The 22,035-nt window shown below is 44.1% G+C and overlaps 1 pseudogene; it reads right to left on the bottom strand.

Annotated features, from left to right (window-relative positions):
* Positions 1 to 1,621: 1,621 nt before the first annotated feature.
* On the bottom strand, positions 1,622 to 2,274 carry LOC101638271 (annotated as a pseudogene).
* Positions 2,275 to 22,035: the final 19,761 nt, after the last annotated feature.

Raw genomic sequence — 22,035 nt, 5'->3', positions numbered from 1 at the left:
TGTCGGTCCCGTTGTTTTCTCCTCCAGATTGTTCATCCAGCCTATCTTATTTAGAGAGACCTGCAGAGATAATAACATGCACAAAAACAAGACAGCAAAACCAAGCAACAATATACAACAAAACAACAACAAACCAATGACAACAAAACAAAACACAAGAAAGAAAAGCTTGCAGTTATTTCCAGGATCGTTTGTTGGCCTTTAGGAGTGTTTTCCGGTCAAGTCTGTTGGGACACCAAGCCCTGGCCCCAAAGCTGAGACCAATTCTTTATGGGAATAGAAAAATCTCATCTTTCTCCTTAGGAGTGGCTGGTGTTTTCGAACTGCTGATCTTGAAGTTAGCAACCCAATTCATACCCCACTGTGCCACCAGGGCTCCTAACCAGATCTCTAGGTGACTCAAAGTCACCTCCAAGATCTGGGTCACTGAAACATACTTCTCTCTCTTATAGATGCTGTGAGCCACAAAAGAGGCTAGGCTTCACTTGGGCTGCCTTTTGGCGGGCAGTTAGTAATACATAGGACTACAGACAAGAGAACAGGGTGAGCAATTGAGAGGGGATGCTCAGGGCAGGCAGACACCCCACACTTGGAGTCATTAGACTTGAACAGCTGACTGCATGCCCAGGATTGGATGACTTGGCTGAAAAACTGAGTGAGAGCACAAGTAATTGAAATATACCATAGTCCCTGGACTTCACTTCAACCAATACTTCCAACCCCTTCCAGTAATAAATCTTCCACATTGCTGCCAGCAAGAGGTAAAATGGATGGAATTAAGTTTGGATTCCTTTCTCTGCTCCCTTGCCAAGCAGAGGTACTGACGAGGGCTGATGTATCTCTAAATTAAGAAGCATAGCAGAATGGGGAGGGGAAACGGGAAAGCCAAGCAGAGGAGGCCTGTAGACCTTCACAGTGTTACAAACAAGCTATTGTGTGGGAATAAATAAGGGCTTACTGGACCCACAACTGGACCAGTAGGTAACATCATGATAAACGGCGAAAAGATGGAAGCTGTCAAGGATTTCCTCTTGCTTGGATCCACAATCAATGCTCATGGAAGTAGCAGTCAAGAGATAAAAAGGCATATTGCAATGGGTCAATATGTTGCATAAGACTTTTTTATTAGAGTATTGAAAAGCAAGGTGGTTAATTTGAGGGCTGACCGAACCATAGTATTTTATTTCTTTTTTCTTTTTTTTAATTCAGCAAGCATTTATTGAGTGCCTCTTATGTGCTAAGTATTGTTTCAGTACCTGGGACACATCAGAGAGCAAAGAGATCTCTCCTCCTGCGGAGCTTACAATCTAGTGTCCATGACAACACCTCCTGGCCACTGTGAACTGTGAGGACAGGTCTGCACTTCTCTGTCTGTCCCTCAGCTGCCCACGGGGGAAATAAGCAGGCCTGGCACACACATGGGTGATGTGCTTGGTGTCCTGTAGTGCCAAATGGACACCCCACCCCCCCCACCCCACCCCCACCCCCCGCGCACTACCACACCCCCAAACAGTAGATACCGGCTGGAAGTTGATTTTTAATTAAGAAAGCATACTGCAGGCAGGTCAGGGGGATGGAGCCAGATCGTCTGGTCAAGGGTGGGGACAGGGGGCTGGGCTGGCTACACGAACTGCTGCTGCTGCTTCTTGGTGGCTGCCTTGCTGGCAAGGGCCTTGGCTTTCTCGGTAGCTGCCAGTGCCGTCTCCTTTGCCTTTTCTGTGGCGTCCGTGGCGGTTACAACAAGCGTCTTAGAAGGGGCCTCACCTTGCAGCTTGGCCAGGATGTACTCCAAGCCTTCATCGTCTTGGTCACCTTGCTTTTAAACCGGGCCAGACCAAGTTTCTGGACAGCTCGGGAGACACCAACCAAGTTAGAGGAGACCCAGGCCTCCCGGTGGATGTCGGTCCAGCCACTGTTGTGGGCGTTCACGCGGTAAACACAGGGCTCCTCCACCACCATGAGCCGGGCATGGTTGATGTTCCAGGGGAAGGTGGTCATGCTCTGATTCTGTGGGTCCACAACGGAGTCCTCCAGGATGGACACCGAGTGAGCGACATTGGCAGGAAACAGTCGCTCGGCCCAGTGGGGCATCCTGTTGGTCTCGGTCAGGAGTCGCCTGGACAGGCGCTTCCGGTCAGGGGTCACCTCCTGGGGCACTATGTCTTCTGTCAGGACATGCTGGCTGTAGGGAATTGGGTACCACCGCCAGAAGGCGGCGAACACTTGGTCCCAGGAACTCGGGAGCATGGTCTGGCCTAGGAAATACTTCACCATCGTCCAGGCCAGAGAGGGCTCAGTGCCTGCGCAGCATCAGGGCAGCATAGCTTTTACCCACTGTATAGTTTTAAGCTATATACTATCAAACTTACAAATACTTTCATATTTCTTGAACAACTGCAAGAGATCTAATAAATGAATAGCATTCAGTTCCACTTTTCTTTCCTCTAAATTGGGGCTGTGGTTCTTTATTGGCTTAACATTTTGTTGAGCTTCAGGTGAATGTTTACATAGCATATTAGTTTTCCAACCAATTGTTCATTACAAATTGTTCCATGACATTGGATGTAATCCCAGTGATGTGTCAGCAGCCCATCCTGTCTTCTGGTTTCCCTAAGGCTTCCATGTCTTCTCAGTATTGACTTGGCAAATGTTGCCTTTCTGGCCTTGGGTGGTTGATTGTTCTAAAGAGCACATTGTTCAGGGGTGTTATTGTTTGTTTTATGGTCCCATTGATTCCGTGTCTGAAAGGTGGCTTCGGGGAGTGTCTAGTTAGAAGCTTGTCTAGGGAAAATGGGCTCTTTAAGACCAATAAGTCTGTTGGGTTTTTTTTTTCTCCAAATTTGAATTTTATTCTGCATTTTTTACTCATTGTAACTGGGACCTTCTAATGTGGTCTTGGTCAGGCTATGGTTCTTGAAGAATGATTTGTCATCTTCCTATATGACTTTGATCCTATCATTTAGCAGCTCTGTAGGAGATATTTATGTGGTTTGGCTCTGAAACTACCCATTAAGAGATGAATAAAAAGTCAACAGCATTATCCACATCATTAGTTTATGTAATAAAAAGTGATTAAATACAGCTAGCTTTCAAACACACATATAATAGAGCTAACTAAAAGTATAACTTTTTACAATGTTTATATTCTACTTGGATTGAATTACCTTCAGTACCAGAAAAGCACTATCCCACCTCACTGAAATGACGTATTGTGTTGTTCAAATTTGCAGCACACTACGTCATAAAAGTGTTACAGAGTCAAGACGTCACTTTGAGGACTAAGGTGTGTCTGACCCGAGCCATGGTTACTTTCAATCACCTCATATGCATGTGGTAGCTGGATAATGAATTGGAAGACCAAAGAAGAATTTATGCATTTAAAATATGGTGTTGGTAAATAATATTTAAATTATCATGAACTTCCAAAAGAACAAATAGTTCTGTCTTGGAAGAAGCACAGCTAGAATGTTCCTTAGAAGCCAAGACACCTAGACTTCATTTCGCGTACCTTGGGGCATGTTATCATCCTCAGCAAAGGATATCACGCTTGGTAAGGTCGAGAAAAGAAGGCCATCAGGGATGGACTGACATGGCTGCCACAGTGAGCTCAAGTGCACTAATGATTGTGAGAACAGTACAGGACTGGCGGTGTTTTGTTTTGTTGTACACAAGGTCACTATGAGTCAGAACCATAACAACAGTAACAATTTCATTGAGAGCTATGAGCACTTAATTTATTATAGGATGATGACATTATGGCCCAAATTATTGGACAGTGTTGTAATTTACACCGCTATTTTTACATATCTAATTGGATAACCTGTCCCCTAAACAAAACAAACAAAATGCAGGCTGACAATTGTACTTTTAGCACACTGAAAATTTTAGACTGTTGTATTCAGCAATATGTTGGCTTCTTGGGAGAAAGGCCTGACAAATTGCTTCTGTAAAGATTACAACCAAGAAAATCCCAGGTAGCAGTTCTATTATGTGACACACAGGATGGCTGAGTTGGAATTAACTTTGATAGCACCAGTTTTGCTTTTGTTCTATCTTTACTGAATTTTCAGCAGCATCCCACCCATCCAATTTTGCAGTTGACTCCTTTCTGTGAGATGGTTCCCCTTCTTTGGCTTCCATAATATCAGGTCATCCTGGCGATTATTTGATTATTTCTGATGGACCCTTCTCTCTCTCCTAGTGTCTCAGTTTCCTCTGATTGTTCAATTTTGGAATGCAGCAAGTCCATGCTGCCCGTGTATCTTGTCGTCCGACACAGGTCCTCTTTGTTTCTCATTTCATTCTTTCTACTTATCAATCACATTCAGCATGGCTTCAATGGCTGTGTGATACCGACTCCTAGATTGGTATATTTAGCTTAGAACTATCTGCTAGGCTCCAGTATTATAAGTGCAACTTTCTAGTCCATCGCTTTGCTTGGATTCTGAAGGACACTCTTTCCTTCTCCTAACGAATTCTTGTTCTGTCTTACTCAAACTGCTGTTCTGTTTGTTCTGCAGTGGTACTTCACGTGTGGTTGCGATGATGGACGCTGTGCTGTCAGTATTTCCACTGCCAGCAGAGGCATTGGTGGTAAACCATTTTCAGCAGAGCTTCCAGAAGAAGACAGACCAGGTAGAAAAATGTGTATAGACGTGGATGGATTGTATGTGTTGAGAAACTATAACATCTTATTTTGATACTTTTGTTTAATAGAAGTTTCTCTGACTTTTGTGTATGTATATATATATATATATATATACATATACAAAAAAACGTTTATAACTTTTGTATATATATATACTTATATATATATAACTTTTGTGTGTGTGGATATATATATATGTATATATATATATATATATATATATATATCTTACTGTGGTAGTTACATAATCTGTTGTCAATTTGAGACTTATGAGTGAATGGATGGAGTTTAGCCCATTAATTAGGTCACAGCTTGATGACCTCATTTGGAGGTCCTTAGGAGATAAATAGCTCATTAAGAGGCGGGACACACACACTCACTCCCTGGGAGACATTGCAGCTGATAAGACACATGGAGCTACACTAGAGCCTTTGAGCTGAAAGAGCCACATGAAGACCCCTGCCCGTGCTGATATGCCTCTACCACCACTGGATCCACAAGACTTTCCACTCATTGGCCTGTGATCATCCTTCATTCAGCATCATTGTGTGTGTTTCATGAGCTTGAAGAGGAATTTATAGATTGTTATCAGATATTTGGGCTAATGCCAGACTTATGGGCTTGATCTGGACTGGGCTGGGATGTTTTCTTAATAATCAATTGCTCTTGTATATAAAGCTCTTTCTTATGCACATGTTTGATAGTTAAAGTTTATTGTGCCAACCTGGCCGATAAACACATGTGTGGTTGATTGAAGGGCGGAGGGATAAATGGCTCAGTGAACCTCGCCTTTCTAGTTCTCCGGTAGACTGCGTGCTTCTTAAAAATAAAATTACAAATCTCTCCAGGTTCCATCTCCTTCATCCCTCATTATTGGTCTGAATGACTAGGAAAAATTAAAACGGAAATGGACTGGGAGTCATGAGTAACAAACAAGTTCATAACAAAAGATTTCTCTGTGTTCCCCAAATTCAAAGAACATTTTTAAAAATCTTGTGTCCCTCTGGAACGTTTAAACTGCTGTGTGGACGTGTTCGAAGAGCATGAAACATTTGGGGAAGCAGATACTTTCCCTTCTCTTGCACTGTGTCTACTGTTTGTTTGCTCTTAGGAAAATCCTTCTGTGAGGGGCTCTTACAGCTCTTATCACAATCTGCACATCCATGGTGTCAATCATATTTGTACATATGTTGCCATCATCTTTTTCAAAACATTTTCTTTCTACTTGAGCCCTTGATTTCAGCTCCTCATTTTTTCCTCCTTCCCTCCCTCCCCCTCCCACTCTCATGAGCCCTTGATAATTTATAACTTATGATTATTTTCATATCTTACACCATCCGCTATCTCCCTTCACCCACGTTTCTGTTGTTCATCACCCTACGGTGGGGGTGGGGGTTATATGTCAATCATTGGGATTGGCTCCCCCTTTATCCCCCCACCTTCCCCCCTACCCTCATGGATCACTACTCCCATTCTTGTTCCTAAGGGGTTTATCTGCCCTGGACTCCACGTGTCCAGAGCTCTTATCTGTACCACAGTACATGCTCTGGTCTGGCCGGATTTGTATGAATTCCAGTAAAATATTTCAAAGCAACAACAACAACAAAGTGTTTTGGGTCGGCTCGAGAATGAGAACCGTGCCTTCAGAAGCGTATCAAAGCTAGGTGGGGGATATATTAAGAATCAATAGCTTCACATTTGGACATTTTGTGTAGTAAAGATTTCTATGACTTTTCAGCAATGCTTTTTATTTGTCCTCGTATTTTCAATCATCTGCATGGGAGAGTTGGACGATGAATAGGGAATGTTGCAGGACAATTTAGGTCTTTGAAGTGCGATGTTTGCAAAGAACATGAAAGATACCCTTGCACTGCCAGCAGCATGAGCAGATAGATCTTGGAAGAAGTCAAGCCAAACTGCTTTCCAGAGAGAGGAGGGCAAAAACGCGTCTCAAGTCCTTTGGACACGTTATCTGGGCATCACGCGGGTAAAGTAGGAAGAAGGTCCACAGAAAAGAAGCAGCAGCTCAGGGAGATGGACCCAAGCAGTCGCTCCAACAATGGGCTCAAGCACAGCAAAGATGGCCATGGTCATGCTGGACCAGGTGGTGTGTTTGGGTTTGGTTTCCTGGTAAGGCTGTTTTCAGGCAGATCGGACTTGGTGGCCCCTAACAGCTACAGATTTCTGACTTCCTACCGCTGTGTAGGTGAACATGAATTCCTGTGTGTGACTGGGTCTTACCTTTGCCAGGTGCCATCTCCTACCGGGCTCCCCTTAGCATCGACCAGAGACACGGGTCTGCGGTACCAGGCAGGAGATGCCACGTTTTCTTTCCCTTCTCTAAAGCAGCGTGCCTCCTTCTTGGCCTATTTCTAAGGCGAGAGGGGTGGACACCATGGTCCTGAGGTGCCCTTTAATTTCATTATCTTCCTGGCTCCTGAAGTCACTTGTCTCTAGAGCCGGGGTCGGTTTTCCTTAGGAATCATTTTAAAAACGGCTAGACCATAAATAAAAATATGGGTACATGCATGCTTGGTAATTCTATGCTGTGTTCATTCAGTGTGTTCAGACCAAGACGTCTTCTGGGATGAGGAAGATGAAAGTATGCGTTTCATAAAGCATGTGAGTGACTGAATTATTCTGCTTTCCTTTCTGAAATGAGGATTTCAGATAGTCCCTCAAGTGACGGCTGCTAGTTCCTACATGCCACGTTGATTTATTTTGCTGACATATTATTTTATCAAACTCCTACAGTTTTGTTTTTTTTTCAATTAAAACTCTTCTTTGACTGTTGTTGGGAGGGGTGTGTATTCATTTCCTGTGACTTTGATAGCAAATTACCAGAAATTTGGTGGCTGAAGACAACACAAAGCTATCATCTTATAATTCTAGAGGGTCCCCCCAACTACCAGGTCCCCAATATTGCCTTGCAGACCTGGTTAGACCAGATGATGCACAGCGGTACAGATGGGAATTAGAAACGCAGGGAATCTAGGACAGATGAACCTCTCAGGACCAGGGGTGACAGTGGCAATACCAGGAGGGAAAGGGGATGAAGAAAGGGGGAATGGATCACAGGGAGCTATGTATAACCTACTCTCTGGGGGACGGGCAGCAGAAGGGTGGGTGAAGGGAGACGCCGGACAGTGTAATATAAGATACAATAATAATTTATAAATTATTAAGGGTGCATGGGGGAGAGGGGAGGAGGAAGGGAAGGGGAGGGGGAAAAAGAGGAAAATGAGCTGATTCCGGGAACCCAAGAGGCAAGCAAATTTTGGGAATAATGAGGGCAACAAATGTATAGATGTGTTTTATACAATTGATCCATGTATTGTGATGAATTGTATGAGCCCCAATAAATTGATTAAAAAAATAATAATTCTAGAGGGCAGGAGCCTGAAGTGAGTCAAACTGAGCGAAGATCCAGGTGTCAGCAGTGCTGCGTCCCACCCCACGCCCACCCCCCGGCTCCGAGAGCGAAGCCCCTTTTCCAGCTTCCTGCAGCAGCCATTTAGGGGCCTCTGGTGGTGTAGTGATTGAGTGTTTGGCTGTTAACTAGAAGGCCCATGGTTTGAGTTCATCAGCTATAATCTGATTTTGTAAAGATTTACAGCCTGAAAACTGTATGGGGCAGTGCTGCTCTGCCTTACGGGCCTATGATGAGTTGGGATCAGCTCTATGGAAACAGAGAGAGGCAACTTGTTTGCCTTGGCTCGTGGTCCACTCCCAGTTTCAAAGCCAGCTGTGGTAGTTTGAGTGCTTCCAACCTTACATGGCTCTAACACACAATCTCTTCCACATTGGGAACACACTGGATAACTCTGGACAATCCCTCTATATTAAAGACAGTTGATAAGCAACCTTAATTCCATCTATAATTCTAATTCACCCTAGTCACATAACCTAGTCACATCTTTTCTCTCACTGCTATTGAGCCACTTCTGACTTGTAGTGGCCCTGTAGGACAGGTAGAATGTTGCCCCTGTGGGATTCCCAGATTGTAACTCTTTACAGGAGTAGAAAGCCTCCTCCTTTTTTCCGGAGGAAAGCTGGTGGTTTTAAATTGCTGACCTTTCACTTAGCAGCCCAACACATGACCACTATGCCGCCATGGTGCCCTTATTCCACCTACTGTAGGGGCAGGGCACACTGGTCATCAATGATTCTTGCAGTTCTTGTGAACTTTTCCTTACCCTCTTGTACCCCTCCCCAAAGGAAATGAGCGACATGTTTGGAGGTGGACTGGGTGACAGAAATAACTGAATTCTGCTTTCTTGTTTTAGAACTGTATCATTGGCTCCAAGATGTAGCCAGGATTGGAACCTGTGCTTTCTCTCAATCTCACGCTTTTGCTGGTACCACACCCTTGAAAGCTCCCCTATTCGGTTCTGATCTGGTGCAATTACAGGTTCATGATTGGCATTCAGACCTTGGCCTGGCATTTGTTTTCATCCCATGACTGAATGTTCATTCGTTCCTGTGGCTCTGGTCATTAGCTGCTCTCAAGTCCCCCACAGGTGATGGTGACCCTACGCAGCCGCGTTGGAATGTTATGATTCAATGCATTTGCAGTGGCTGATTTTGGTAGAAATAGATTGGTAGGCCTTTCTTCTGAATAGTCAAATGAATAGATGTTTAAAACTCCAGTCCCAAATTATGACCTGTCAATAATTATTTGTAAAACACCTGCTAGGTAAATTGCAATAGGCCAGGTAAAGAAAAGTTGTGAATACCTGTAAAATATTGCAATTTTGTTCATTTAGGATTTGTGGTTTTTTGGAAGTAGTACTTTAAATGGTTACATAACAACGTCAGGCAATGTGGAATCGGTTACTAAATGAACTGATGTGTCCAAATGCTGGTACTGGAGTGCGTAGCAGGAGAGAACAGCATGGACCACTCAGATAGTGGCGGTCCTATGGCTCTTTCTTACTGAAATGATGCATAGGAACCACACAACGCGGGGAGTAAGGATACTCCAGCAGGGAAATTAGTATGAGCAAAGGCTTGAAAGTGAAAACAGATCTGCTATGGCCAAGGACACAGTAAGGAAACTGTCCAGCTTTGAGGAAGAGATTAGTGTGGGAAATGGCCGATGACCACGTGGAATGAAGAGTGTAGTATTGTTACTGGGGACCTCTGAATATTACAGTTTGAACTTGTGAATGCCAGGATCTAAGAGGGCTTGCTCTGATTAATTCCTATAATGATTTTCAAGTTTTCTTCATAAAAATTAAGTATCATAATTTTACCAAGAACTTTCAGAAGAGTTATTATTGGTTTTAATAAAAGTATTACCGAATGTATTAGTAGGGCAAACACATTTAAAGTACACCATAACACCATGGGAAAATGAAAAATAAGATACTTTAAGTGACTATAAATTTGAGAAAAGTATTGGGGATGATAAATGCTGTATATTTTAGAGAAGCTCTATTGAAAGATCTCAACCCGGGCCTCCTTGAGTCGCGGAATCAACAATTCTCAGGCCCTATTCTATATCATGTGCTCTGCTCATCAGGGAAGAAGTCTTAGGGTATGGAAAAATTATTTTGAGGAAGTGATGATTATGAGTAAGTTTGTATTTAGTGGCCAAAGTAAGAAAAGTATGTTCCAAGTTAAGGGACCCGATATGCCCAGGATCAGCTTTGAGGTCCAAAGGATTAAATAAGAAGGCACCAGGTGGCCTAAAAGCTCCTACAAGATGACAGAGTAGACAGGACAGATGACCTAAGGCCTCATATGTCATGTTAATAGTGTTGAATGTCACCGCTGAGGGTGGTGGTTTTTCAACAAGCTCTATGGCGCGCTGAGAGTGCCCATGAACCCCTGCTAAGGGGCCGTTGTACAGATGTGGGTATAGAAAAGGCTTCCCACACTCTTCTTCCTACCAAGAGTTAAATTTATTTATTTATTCATTCTTCAGATCAGTGTGGAAACAAACATCTCCAGGGCTTAGAAAATGACTGAAACCCACTGAAGGGAAAAGAAAGCTACCAAAGAGAAAGACAAGCTCCAGGGTATTTTAGAGAAACCACGCTGAACCCAGAATGGGGTATTCCCCTCCAACGTGAAGCGGCAACTGGCTTGTGCGGGACGTTGGTTGTCAATGGCACCACCTGGCAGTATGTTGGTTGTCAACTGGCACCCCCCGGCAGGCAGTCTCTTCTTCGACTGAGAACAGTGTCCTTAAGAATTGCCTTCCCAGAACTGCTTGGGCGCAGAGCATCCCGGGGAGGAGAACTCTCCAAGATGAGGCGCCGGAGGAAGGTCGTGGGACAATGGCAGACAGTGTTTTGTGGTCTGACGCAGACTTCTTAAGACCTCTGTAGGGGCACCTCCTCATCAGCCCTCTGCACGGCTCACCCTGTAGCTTTTCAACATCCCTACCAATGCTGGCTTTTCCACGCCCACCTGTGCTGCCAGCTGACATGGTTGGTGACGGTTCCCTCAACCCTCTGGCTCCCGCTTCTAGCCCTCCATGTCCTAGCTTCTCCCCTGCGTTTAGCAAACCTTAATGGTTGCATTAACACCCTTATTCCAGTACTCTTGTCCTCGCTCTCATCCTGACAGAACCCAGAATCTGCAGCGAGAGAGAAGACCATCTAAGGTTTTGTATTGATTCTCCTGTTTTAAGCTTGCCACTTTAAAGTTTTTCATTTGTATAAACGTTTTGTGATTTGCATGTAGTGGAAGGAGAAGTATCCACAAGGTACTAAATCCATCTGAGTGCATTGGCATGTGTGCTCAGTGGCTGATTTTCCACTCGTAGAGGAGTTAATTTTTAAGTTTGGAGCACATTGACAGATAAATCAGTCTTTGAAGGGGAGAAGACCCCGAGGGAGAATGCTCCCTCAAGACGCTGTTACGGTTGAAGTCCTAGAGCACGCAAGATTACTACAGATATAATCACTACTGATACAAACTGCTAACCAGATTGGTTATCGGTTTTCTTAACCTAAGGTCCATGGACCTCCAGGAAAGCTTTTTGTAGCCTAGAAATTTGGTTCGGGAAAATAGTTTAAACTTTATTTTCATTAATTCTCAACTGAAAGATAGCATTTTCCCCCCATGGGGGATGCGAGCAACAAATTAATTGTTATTAGCAGCACCATTGCTTTGTCACCAGTAGAAAACACAGATCTTTTCTTTCCGCACTGCTGCGCCGGCTGCCGGCCAGTCCATTCTGGCTCATGGCGGATGCAGTTGTTGGCCCTGTCGGATTCCATCAGATTCATTCCGGTTCATAGCGGCTCTGTGTACAGCAGACCGAAGCACTGCCCGGTCTGATGCCAGCCTCACCACTGTTGTTATGGTTGAGCCCAGTGATGCCATCACTGTAACAGGTCAACCCATCTTGGTGCCGGTTTGCTTCTTTCTTTATTGATGGTACAGAGAGCCTCACCTTGCTCCCTCAGAGCGCTGGCAGGTTTGAACCATCATTTTTGAAGCTAGCTGTCATCTTAACTCTTATCCAACAGGGTCCCTAGGGCACCTTATTATTTATGACCTATATTTGATGATATAATAGCATTATCATTTATCACTTCAATATTACAGTCGTTGTTAGACCTACTGATAGATATTGCAATTTAATACATTATTAAAATAGTAGACACAGACATACTTTAGCTGTATGGGGGATGCAGTTCTAGGCTATTACAATGAAGCAAATTATTACACACAATATTTTTTGGTTTCCCAGAACATATGAAAGTTATGTTTACCCTATTCACTAGTCTATCAAGTATGCAATAGCATATGAAAAAGTTTGAAATATTGTCAGAATTCCCAAAATGTGACACAAAAGCACAGTGCGAGCACATGCTGCTGGCAAACTGGTGCCTGTAGACCTGCTCAATGTATGTCTGCCAGAAATAGTCGATGTGCTGTACCCTGGGGCTTGTGTGCTGCTATGTTCCTGGGTGTTGGGAAACCCATATTTAAAATACCCAGTGTCAACAGGTCTCAGTGGAGTTTATAGACTAAGACAAACCAGGAAGGCAGGCATAGTAAATGTCTTCCAAAAATAAGCCAACAAAAAGCCCAAGGATAAGAAGGGGGTATTATTTGGCTGGACTCGGGCCACTGATCATGGTGCTGGACCAGGCCACGTTTCATTCTGTTCTAGGCTGCGTGGCCGGGAATTGAAGCTGATGCCACAGAAGCTAAACAACAACAGGGCTTTCAAGCCCTTGGCTGTACGTGCACACAGCATCTGCCAGGAGAATTATTCAACAGCCCTCTTTCTTTCAGTGTATGTGCTGTTCTTTCTGGGTTTTTTGGAGGTGGAATTCTGTGGCATCCAGTATGTAGGTGTTGAGCTTTAAGACTGTGCTTACTTAACTAACAAGAAATGATTTAAAACCCCAATGAAAAGATATTCTGACAAATATCTCTGGGCATGTAATGGCTGATTAAATCTAAAGCTGTGAATCCCACGATTACCTAACTTGCTAACACGCTATCTCTGTATGAACAGCCAGTGGGAGGACTCTGCTTATTTGTTTTGGATCTGTTGAATTGTTTGTGATGGGAGTGTTTCTCTTCCTCCAGATTTGTGGTTAGGCTAACGACTGAAATGTTCTGCCAAGTACATCTCTCCCCTTGCAGGGGCTTCTGTGCTGATGGAGATGCTTTTAGGGGTAAACTTTAATATTTGGATATCTACAGAAGGTGAGCATATCCACAGGTCAGTTAACAATAACAACTAAAATGTTCTGACCTCGTGATGGGAATGGTAGCAAAGGACTTGCACATGCTGTTACTCTTGAACCTTGGTCTTCCCACACAGGGGTGCTATAGGAAAGGGAAAGTGACTTGTTCAAGGTCAGAAAACATATTCGTGGCAGCACTGAGGTGTTTTGGGAAAAAATCCAGGTGTTTTCCCAAAGGCTGTTCTCCTACCATGCTTTTATATTGTTGTCTGATTTCTGATGAGTGCTTGGGTATTGAATGCATGATGTTATTTGTGGCATGTTATAATATGGAGAATTTCAGATTCTCAAAACAGCTGGTACAGGGTGGAACTTTAAAAATGAACATGACCTTCTTAGTTATCTGATTTCTGAGAGCCAAACAGAAATGAATCCAGCACATGATCGAGTAACAGATTATGACAATACATCGGAGAAGCAATGGTAATCCAGGGATAATGACAGAGCTCTATGGTAAGGAAGCTTGCTAACACTCTTGTCTAAAAACCTTGACGCTGAGCCTTCTCTCACTCTGCCACCTCCCCTGGGCTGGAAAAATCCACAGACTAAATTATAATCCCAAACTCTGCCGTAAACTCTTGTGAGTAGTTGCGTTATTTGAACAATAATCTATCGATAGCATAGATTCAACTTCATATCCTCAATCCTGACTACTTCCGAAAATCTGGATCACTCCATTGTCCAAGTACTGCCTTCGGGGTCTTCACCAGCACTTCCGTTTCAACATCTCTAAATTGAAAATCACTTACAAGCTGGGATTGGTTAAGAAAGGCACCGCCGAGGCTCCAGTACTCACCTTCCACCTCCGGTACTCACCACGCGCTCATTATTTGTGTGGCTTGAGCACATTGCCTACCCTTTGGCCACTTTACTGCCCCATCTGTGAAACGAGAATAATATTTATAACATGGGGTTGTGGTGAAGATTAAATGAAGATTGCATGTAAACAAAGCACTTAAAGTCCCATGGAGCTGTTAGCTATTAATTATGACTATTTGGGGTTATTCTTTTACTGTTCTTCCCTCAGTTCTCAGGCTGAAAATGGCAAATCTTTTGTTTGGCTTGTTGAAAGTGGGGAAAGGTGGGCGCAAGGCAGAGCCAGTGACCAAATCCTCCTTTAGAATATTTGTGTATCACCTCTGAACCATCGCCCTTGTTCAGGTCCTTTTTTTTTTTTTTTGACCTTTGATCGATCCCATTTCAACAGCAGTCTTCTGGTTGGCAATTATTTCTCCCCAACTATTTGCACCTGATGCCAACAAAGAAACCTATCATGTTAAATGTTGATGTAATAAAGTGATTCTCTTATGCAAATGCTTTCAATCTCTCCTGCAACGAAGTACATCTACTTCATTCTGGAACTGGAAGTCCCTTCAATCTAGCCCCAACCTATCTTTTCAGCTTCTCATTTCCTTGCTTGTGAAGGAAGTGGTAGGGAAACAAGGCCACTCGCTGATGTGTGTCCTTCACATCACATTCCTAGGCCCTGCAATGTCCCCTTCTCCTGAGGCATATGCCCTACCTGTCTGTCAAGGGTCAATTCCACTTTCTCTCCTTCAGAAGCCTTGAGGAATTACAGCAGACACAACAGAGATCAAAATCAAGTTTGGCTAACTAATGGGAGCCCTGCGGGAGTAGTGGGTTATGGCTCAGGGCTGCTAACTGCAAGCTGTCCTTTGAAAGGTGAGGCTCTCTGCTACCAGAAGGATTCTGCAGCCTTGCAAACGTGCAAATGTGAAGGAGCGGTTCTACTCTTCCTCCAGGGCCACTGCGAGTCAGACCAGGTTTGGTGGCTGAGAGGAGCTCCTAACGCAGAATAAGTACATATTGGAACTGACCTGGTTACAAAATATATCACAGGACGTTCTGGGGTTGGGGAGTACTCTGAACTATAAACCTTTAAAGATGCTTGCTTATTTTCATATCATAGAGCGCTGACAAGCAGTGATTGAAGTAACAAGCTAAGGGCTCGCTGGAAACCCATTTCAATAAATAGATCTCATTGTGTAAACACGCACTGTCCAAGATCAAATCAATAGCCTCTATCATATCACTTGTCCTGCTACAATGTGACAATTGCATTCCTAAAAAATCACATGATAAAAAAAAAATCATTTCTCCGGAAACGGAAAGGGAGTTAATGTCTGTCATTGCAGGTTTATAACTTATTTTTCTGGAGGAAATTTTACAATAAATGTACTTTCTTACTGCCATAAATATGTGACTATAAAACCTAGACATTCCTGTGCCATCCCTTATTTTATTATTTCAAGTCATGCTTTCTCTAGTCAGCACGACCATGACCATCTTCCCACGCCCGTCAGCCCAGGTGTGACAGGTGAGCTGGCTCCTGGTGCAGCACCCCGGCTGGGAGCATCCAGCGGTTCGTTCCCCCTTTAGCAACAGACGAAGAGTGCATTTTCAATAGAGGCTCATGTAATGCAAATTGATCCCCTGGAAACTCTCCCCCTCCTTGAAAGTGATGTCTTCCTCTCTTTTATGGAAGATGCCTGGTGCCATGGTGGCGCTGTGGGTTAAACACTGGGCAGCGAACCATAGGGTCCGGGATTCAACCCCCCTGACGTTCCTCAAGAGAAAGCGGAGGCCCCCCGGAAGCTTCCTCATCTCAGAGACGCTAAGGAGCCATGCTGCTTTGTCCATCGTCATGAGTGACGTGTTGGCAGCCGGCTGTAGAAAATACAAATGCTCATTTCAAAACCACCTGACGGAATTATTATCAGAAAGGACCAGTTAGCAGAGAGGGAGCTCAACAGACGAAATCCCAGCTAGCCTGATTCTCAGGCAAACTCGAGTCAATGACTGAAGACTCTAAGGCTTGTGGGTTTTCAGGTGGTCCTTAAAAATAAATAAATAGATGCAGCAAAGCCCACATGGAAGAAGCACACCAGCCTGTGTGATCACGAGGTGTCGAAGGGATCAGGTATCAGGCATCATCAGAACAAAAAATCATATCATAGTGAATGAGGGGGGGAGTGCGGCGTGGGGACCCAAAGCCCATCTGTAGGCAATTAGACATCCCCTTACAGAAGGGTCTTGGGGAGAAGATGAGCCAGTCAGGGTGCAGGGTAGCCACAATGAAACATACAACTTTCCTCTAGCTCTTAAATGCTTCCTCCCCACCCACTCTCATGATCCCAATTCTACCTTACAAGTCTGGCTAGACCAGAGGATGTACACTGGTACAGACAGGAACTGGAAACACAGGAAATCCAGGACAGATGTCCCATCAGGACCAGTCCCTTCAGGACCAGTGGTGAGAGTAGTGATCCTGGGAAGGTGGAGGGAAGTAGGGTGGAAAGGTGGATCCGATTACAAGGACCTACATATAACCTCCTCCCTGGGGGACAGACAACAGAAAAGCTGGTGAAGGGAGACGTCGGGCGGTGTAAAATATGACAAAATAATAATGATAAACTATCAAGGGTTCATGAGGGAGGGGGGAGCAGGGAGGAAGGGGAAAAATGAGCTGATGCCAGGGCTTAAGTGGAGAGCAAATGTTTTGAGAATGATGAGGGCAATGAATGTACACATGTGCTTTGCACAATTGATGTATTGATGGATTGTGATAAGAGTTGGATGAGCCCCTAATCAAATGATTAAAAAAATTAAATAAAGGTGACCCTATATCATTTCTGAAACTCAAAAACCCATTACCATTAAGCCAATTCTGACTCCTGAGGACCCTTTGGCTGGGGTAGAACCGGCCCGGTGGGTTTCTGAGACTGTGAAGCTTTCTGGGAGCAAAAGCCTCATCTTCCGCCCGAGGAGCGGCTGGGGGGCTCCACCTGCCAACCCTGTGGTTACTAGCCCAGCACGTACCCGGCAATCCCACAAGGGTTCCCCAGATCACTGAGACGCTTAAAATACCAACAGTTTTACGCCTTTATCTTTTCTTGCCTATAAGTCTATCATCTCATGGGTTATTTTTTAGAGTCATTGTGTAATTTCTTAATAATCAAATATTGATAAAATTCCATTTTTTTCTTTCGTGATTCATTTGGGGAGACATGTTGGATGTTGCCATTCTGGTTCTAAATGTTGCCTCTCACTGCCATCGAGTCAGTGCCGACTCACAGTGACCCTACAGGGCAGGCTAGAACTGCCCCTTGGGTTTCTGAGCCTGTGATCTCTGTGGGAGTAGAAAGCCCCATCCTTTCTCCTGAGGAGTGGCTGGTGGTTTTGAACTGCTGACTTTGAGTATCTCAGCCCAATTATGACCCCTACATCTCCAGGGCTCCCTAAATACTGCATAATGACATAGGGGGAGGGATCATTTTGTTTATTTGCATACTTTCCCCCCCTTATGTGTTACAAACCACTGCATGTGTTTAATAACTATAAAACCATAATCCATAATTGCCATATTTTGGAGCTTGGCGTTTATCCTTACCCAATTTTTGTGGTCATAATATTTCAGTGATAGAGTACCTTTTATTGGTGAGAGAGGCACCACATAATTGCTCAACATTGGGGATGAATTTTAATCTATGACTGACATATCAGATCTTTTGAATAAGCCCATGACCTCTGGCAGGAGTTTTGATTTTGGCTGTCTTGCTAGTGAGGGGAGGCCCTGATGGGCAGTGTGGTATGCTTTGGGCCCTAACCATAGAGTTGGCGCTTCACACCCATCAGCAGCGCCGTGGGAGAAAGATGAAGCTAGTTGCACTCGCGTAAGGATTTCCAGTGGCAGAAATCCGCCGGGGAAGGCGTGCTCTGTTCAGTTCACTCCGAGTACAAATTGACGGCGGGCAGGGAGTTTGCGTTTTGCTGGTGAGGGAGACCGGACTACCTCGCATCAGGGCTTTCTGCTGCGTTTTTCCTCCAGTCGTAGTGGCTGCGGGCCTCTCCTTGTTTTCTTTTTGTGAAGACACTAGATCACACTAGTATCGTGGTCCCCAAACTGTCCCCCGGGGAGTAGTAGCATTCGGAGAAAAACGAACCCCAAACAGGCCCAAAGTGAAATCATTAGCGGCGTACAGGAGCCTCTCTTCCCACACAGAATTATTTAAATTTTAACCTTACTGAATTGACAAAGTGGGAAGCTCTTCTTTACAAAATTAGAAGGCCAAATTCCTTACAAAACTAAAAAACACAAAACAACCCCCCTCCCCCAAACTCAAACTTGCTGCCATCGCGTCAATGCCGTTTCATAGCTACCATCGAGGGCAGGACGGAACCGCCCCGGTGCGTTTCCCAGACTGCCACCCTCATCGTTCTCCCGCAGAATTGGGCCATGTTTTCGAGGTGCTGACCTTGTTACTAGCACCCCAAAGTGTAACCACGACGCCACCAGGGCTCCCACTCCTACCCATTCCGGCTCTTCACACAAGAGAGGCCAGCACTGCCCGGCCCTGGGCCAGCCTTACAGCGGCCCCGTGCTTCAGGTTTGTCCTTTTAGCGGTCCACAGTACTTTCAATATTCTTTTCCACCATCACGATTCAAATGCACTGAAAAAACCAAGTCATTGCCAATTTGAGATTTTTTAGGTAACTAGTTGGTGACACCTGTTGGGCTAATGTATAACTGCAGCCCAACTTTAAACATCTATGTGCAAAGGAAAGTATCAAGCACAAAATTAGGGATTCTGCATCAACTAGATGGCAGTGAGGAGTGTGTGTGTGTGTGTGTGTGTGTGTGTGTGTGTGTGTGTGTGTGTGTGTGTGTGTGTTTACACAGAGAGAGAGACAGAGAAAAACAGAGAGAAAGTACCTTGGTGGTATTGTAGGGTAAGCGTTGGATTGCTTACTTCAAGGTTGGTGGTTCAAACCCACCAGCTACTGCAAGAAAGAAAGTTGAGGCTCTCTGCTGCCATCTTTATGGCTAGGCTGTGCATTTACCCTTTTGAAGAGTCGTGGGTGGTGTGAATGCCTCGTGATCTTCAGGGTCACGTCCCTGGAAACTTGGGGGAGTAGCCCCACTCTGAAACAGGCAGTGTCATCATGAGCTGGAATCAGCTCAATAGCAATTGTTTTTTACCCATTTGAGTTATTTACACTTATGGATATGCTTTAATGTAACATTTTAAATTGAATGATGTAACTCACTCATTTCACATATGCACCCATCTTACTCTTAGAAGGGTTTTTGTGGTTTTGTTGATGCACCCATCTTACTCTTAGAAGAGGCATATGAACAGACCAGAGAGGGCAGTCATGGTGAGCATTGAGTTATTCTGCCCTACAAAAAGCTCAAGGTGTGCTGCAAAGGCCAAGTGCATCCTCCATTGGCAGAGATCAGATGGTCACTACTCACGACATGGGGGATCTACTATCAGGAATGGCTGTAAAGACCTGGGTTTATTTTGTTAATCTATGGAATAAATTCTTCTCTCTGTTTCTCTGCCATCCTTTATAATACTCCTGGTGTCAGAAGCTTTAATGTTAAGCTTCTTCAAAGTCTGTAACTTGCCTGTACCAATAAACTCAACGTTAAAATAGAAAGCAGGGTTAATTTGGGAGGCAGACCAAGAGTTCTGGAAGCTTTCATTGCCCTCACAGTTGTTCCATTACAACTCATAGCGATCCAATGTACAACAGACCCAAACACTGCATGGTCCGGCACCATCCTCACATGCCCTCAACAAGATGGATTGACACAGTGGCTGCCGCAAGGGGCTCAGCCATAAGAAGTCACCGTGTGTGTGTGTGTGTGTGTGTGTGTGTGTGTGTGTGTATTTCTTTTTCTCAAATGTAGTTGGTATGTAATGCATATATCATATCATTCCATATTTCAATCACATCAAGTAGATTGTACAATGGCTACCACAATCATTTTCCAAACATTCTTTTTCTACATGGACTCCTTGACATCATCTCCCTTTTATTCAGCCCCCTCCCTCAATTGCCACCTCTCTTATTTTTTTTTAAAGGAGCTGGCAGTTTTAACTGTTATGAACAGTACTTTCATAAAATCCATTAAACTGCTGGTATCCTGAACTTTATCATTAGTTCTATCAGTATTATAGAGTCTTTAACCAATTTTCAAGGTTTTCAGTGCTGTACTTTGAGTTTTGCCACCCAGAGACACCTAATGACTGGGATAGGGGAGAACTCTGGGCTTATTGGCATATACTCTACTCTGCGTTGGTCTATATTTGATTCCAAAGGAACTACATATCGAGAGCACCTTAAAAGCCAGGTGCTCATCCATTTAAGATGAACTGCTTCTGCCAGGCCCCGAGTTCATGGCCCGGTGTCCCTGGAGAGTTCATTTATTTCAGAGGAGTGCCCACTTGCCTTTCGGCAGGTATTTTCACTCCGCTGGGTTCACACAGGACGGATCTTAAGGGCACCTGGGCAATGCTGCAATCACCTTAGTTTGCTTTGCTTTTCCAACTTGGTTCTTCAGTGCCAGCACAAACTCTTCTTTTCTCCCTCTTGGTGATCTAACTCAAGTTTGAATTTCAACAACTCCTGCAATTTACCATTCAGATTGTGTGACATTGGAGATGGAGCTCCTACTATTCAAAGTCATTTTAAATAAGACTCAATGCATCAAGTCACATGTTCTGTAAGCATCTGACCAAAGGATTTCTCCTCCCTCTGATAGAAAAGATGAATACCGAGAACAAAATTATTTTTTTTAAAAACCAGTATCACCGACACCTCCATGAGGGATCTAAGTCACCATCTTAAAATGAATAGAAGATGTAAAGTGGTGACCCAAACTCCCTTAATTTGTGTGTCTTAAAAATCAGTTCAACAGAGAAGGCTTCATCTCACTTGGGGTCAGTTTCTCAAGATGGGTGGCGAGAGAGCAAAGACCAATCAGTTGCTGCCTTTCAACATCATTCTAAGGCCACCTCAAATCAGCAGGCATTCCGACAAGAGTGATTAGGGAACCTTACCAGAAATTCTGGTCAAGACATGGGGGCGGGGGCAGGCCATGTCTGTCTTGAGGAAGGTGATTGTGCTTCTGTTGGTGGGTAAACCAGGTCGGGCAACCTGCCATCAGGGAAAAAAAACATAGAGAGTTCAAGGGGAGAATACGCCCAGTATTATGTTCCTAATTGGACACTTTTGACCTAGTTTCTATCCAGCCCTTGGTGACCCACCCAGAATTGAGTGCTAAAGACACTTTAGACTCTGTCCTTTCCAGCTGTACAACATGCTTCATAGACTATACTGGAAGGATCTGATTTGGAAACCAACTAATCAAACAGGGCTTTCTCTTAAATTCACCAGTAGCAGATTTAGGATACTTACATACTTACTCCCTTAGACTTAAGGCTGAAATGCTGTGGTGTTAGGTCGCTATCCCAAAGCTATGGACTTGGTCATTATTGAACTTGGGTTGGGATCTTTTACTTAGAGAAAGCCCAGTGAATGGCGACCTGAGACAACATGCTTAATATTTTCATGCTCTCACTTTTTTATGACATGTTCATCTGGCAAGCATAGTTCCACCTTTGTGAAAGTTTTGTCCTATGCAGAACCGTCACTGTTCATGTCAATAGTCACGAGATTTTAATCTGTATTAAGTCGACAATGCATGTATTGCTGTCTGAAGAGCCAGCCTTTACACGTATAATTTCAATTTCTGAACAGTGTTTAAAATTCTCTAACATTGGCTAAATGAGTGATTCTATCAATAGAATTTAAAAACTCAACTCACTGCCATTGAGCCTGTCCCTGTGGGTTTCC

Source organism: Echinops telfairi, unplaced genomic scaffold (assembly GCF_000313985.2).
Source record: "Echinops telfairi isolate 266 unplaced genomic scaffold, ASM31398v2 ScPeMD7_4;HRSCAF=17, whole genome shotgun sequence".
NCBI lineage: Eukaryota > Metazoa > Chordata > Mammalia > Afrosoricida > Tenrecidae > Echinops > Echinops telfairi.
The sequence above is the reverse complement of the archived record's forward strand: the minus strand, read 5'-3'. Positions and strand labels throughout refer to the sequence as shown.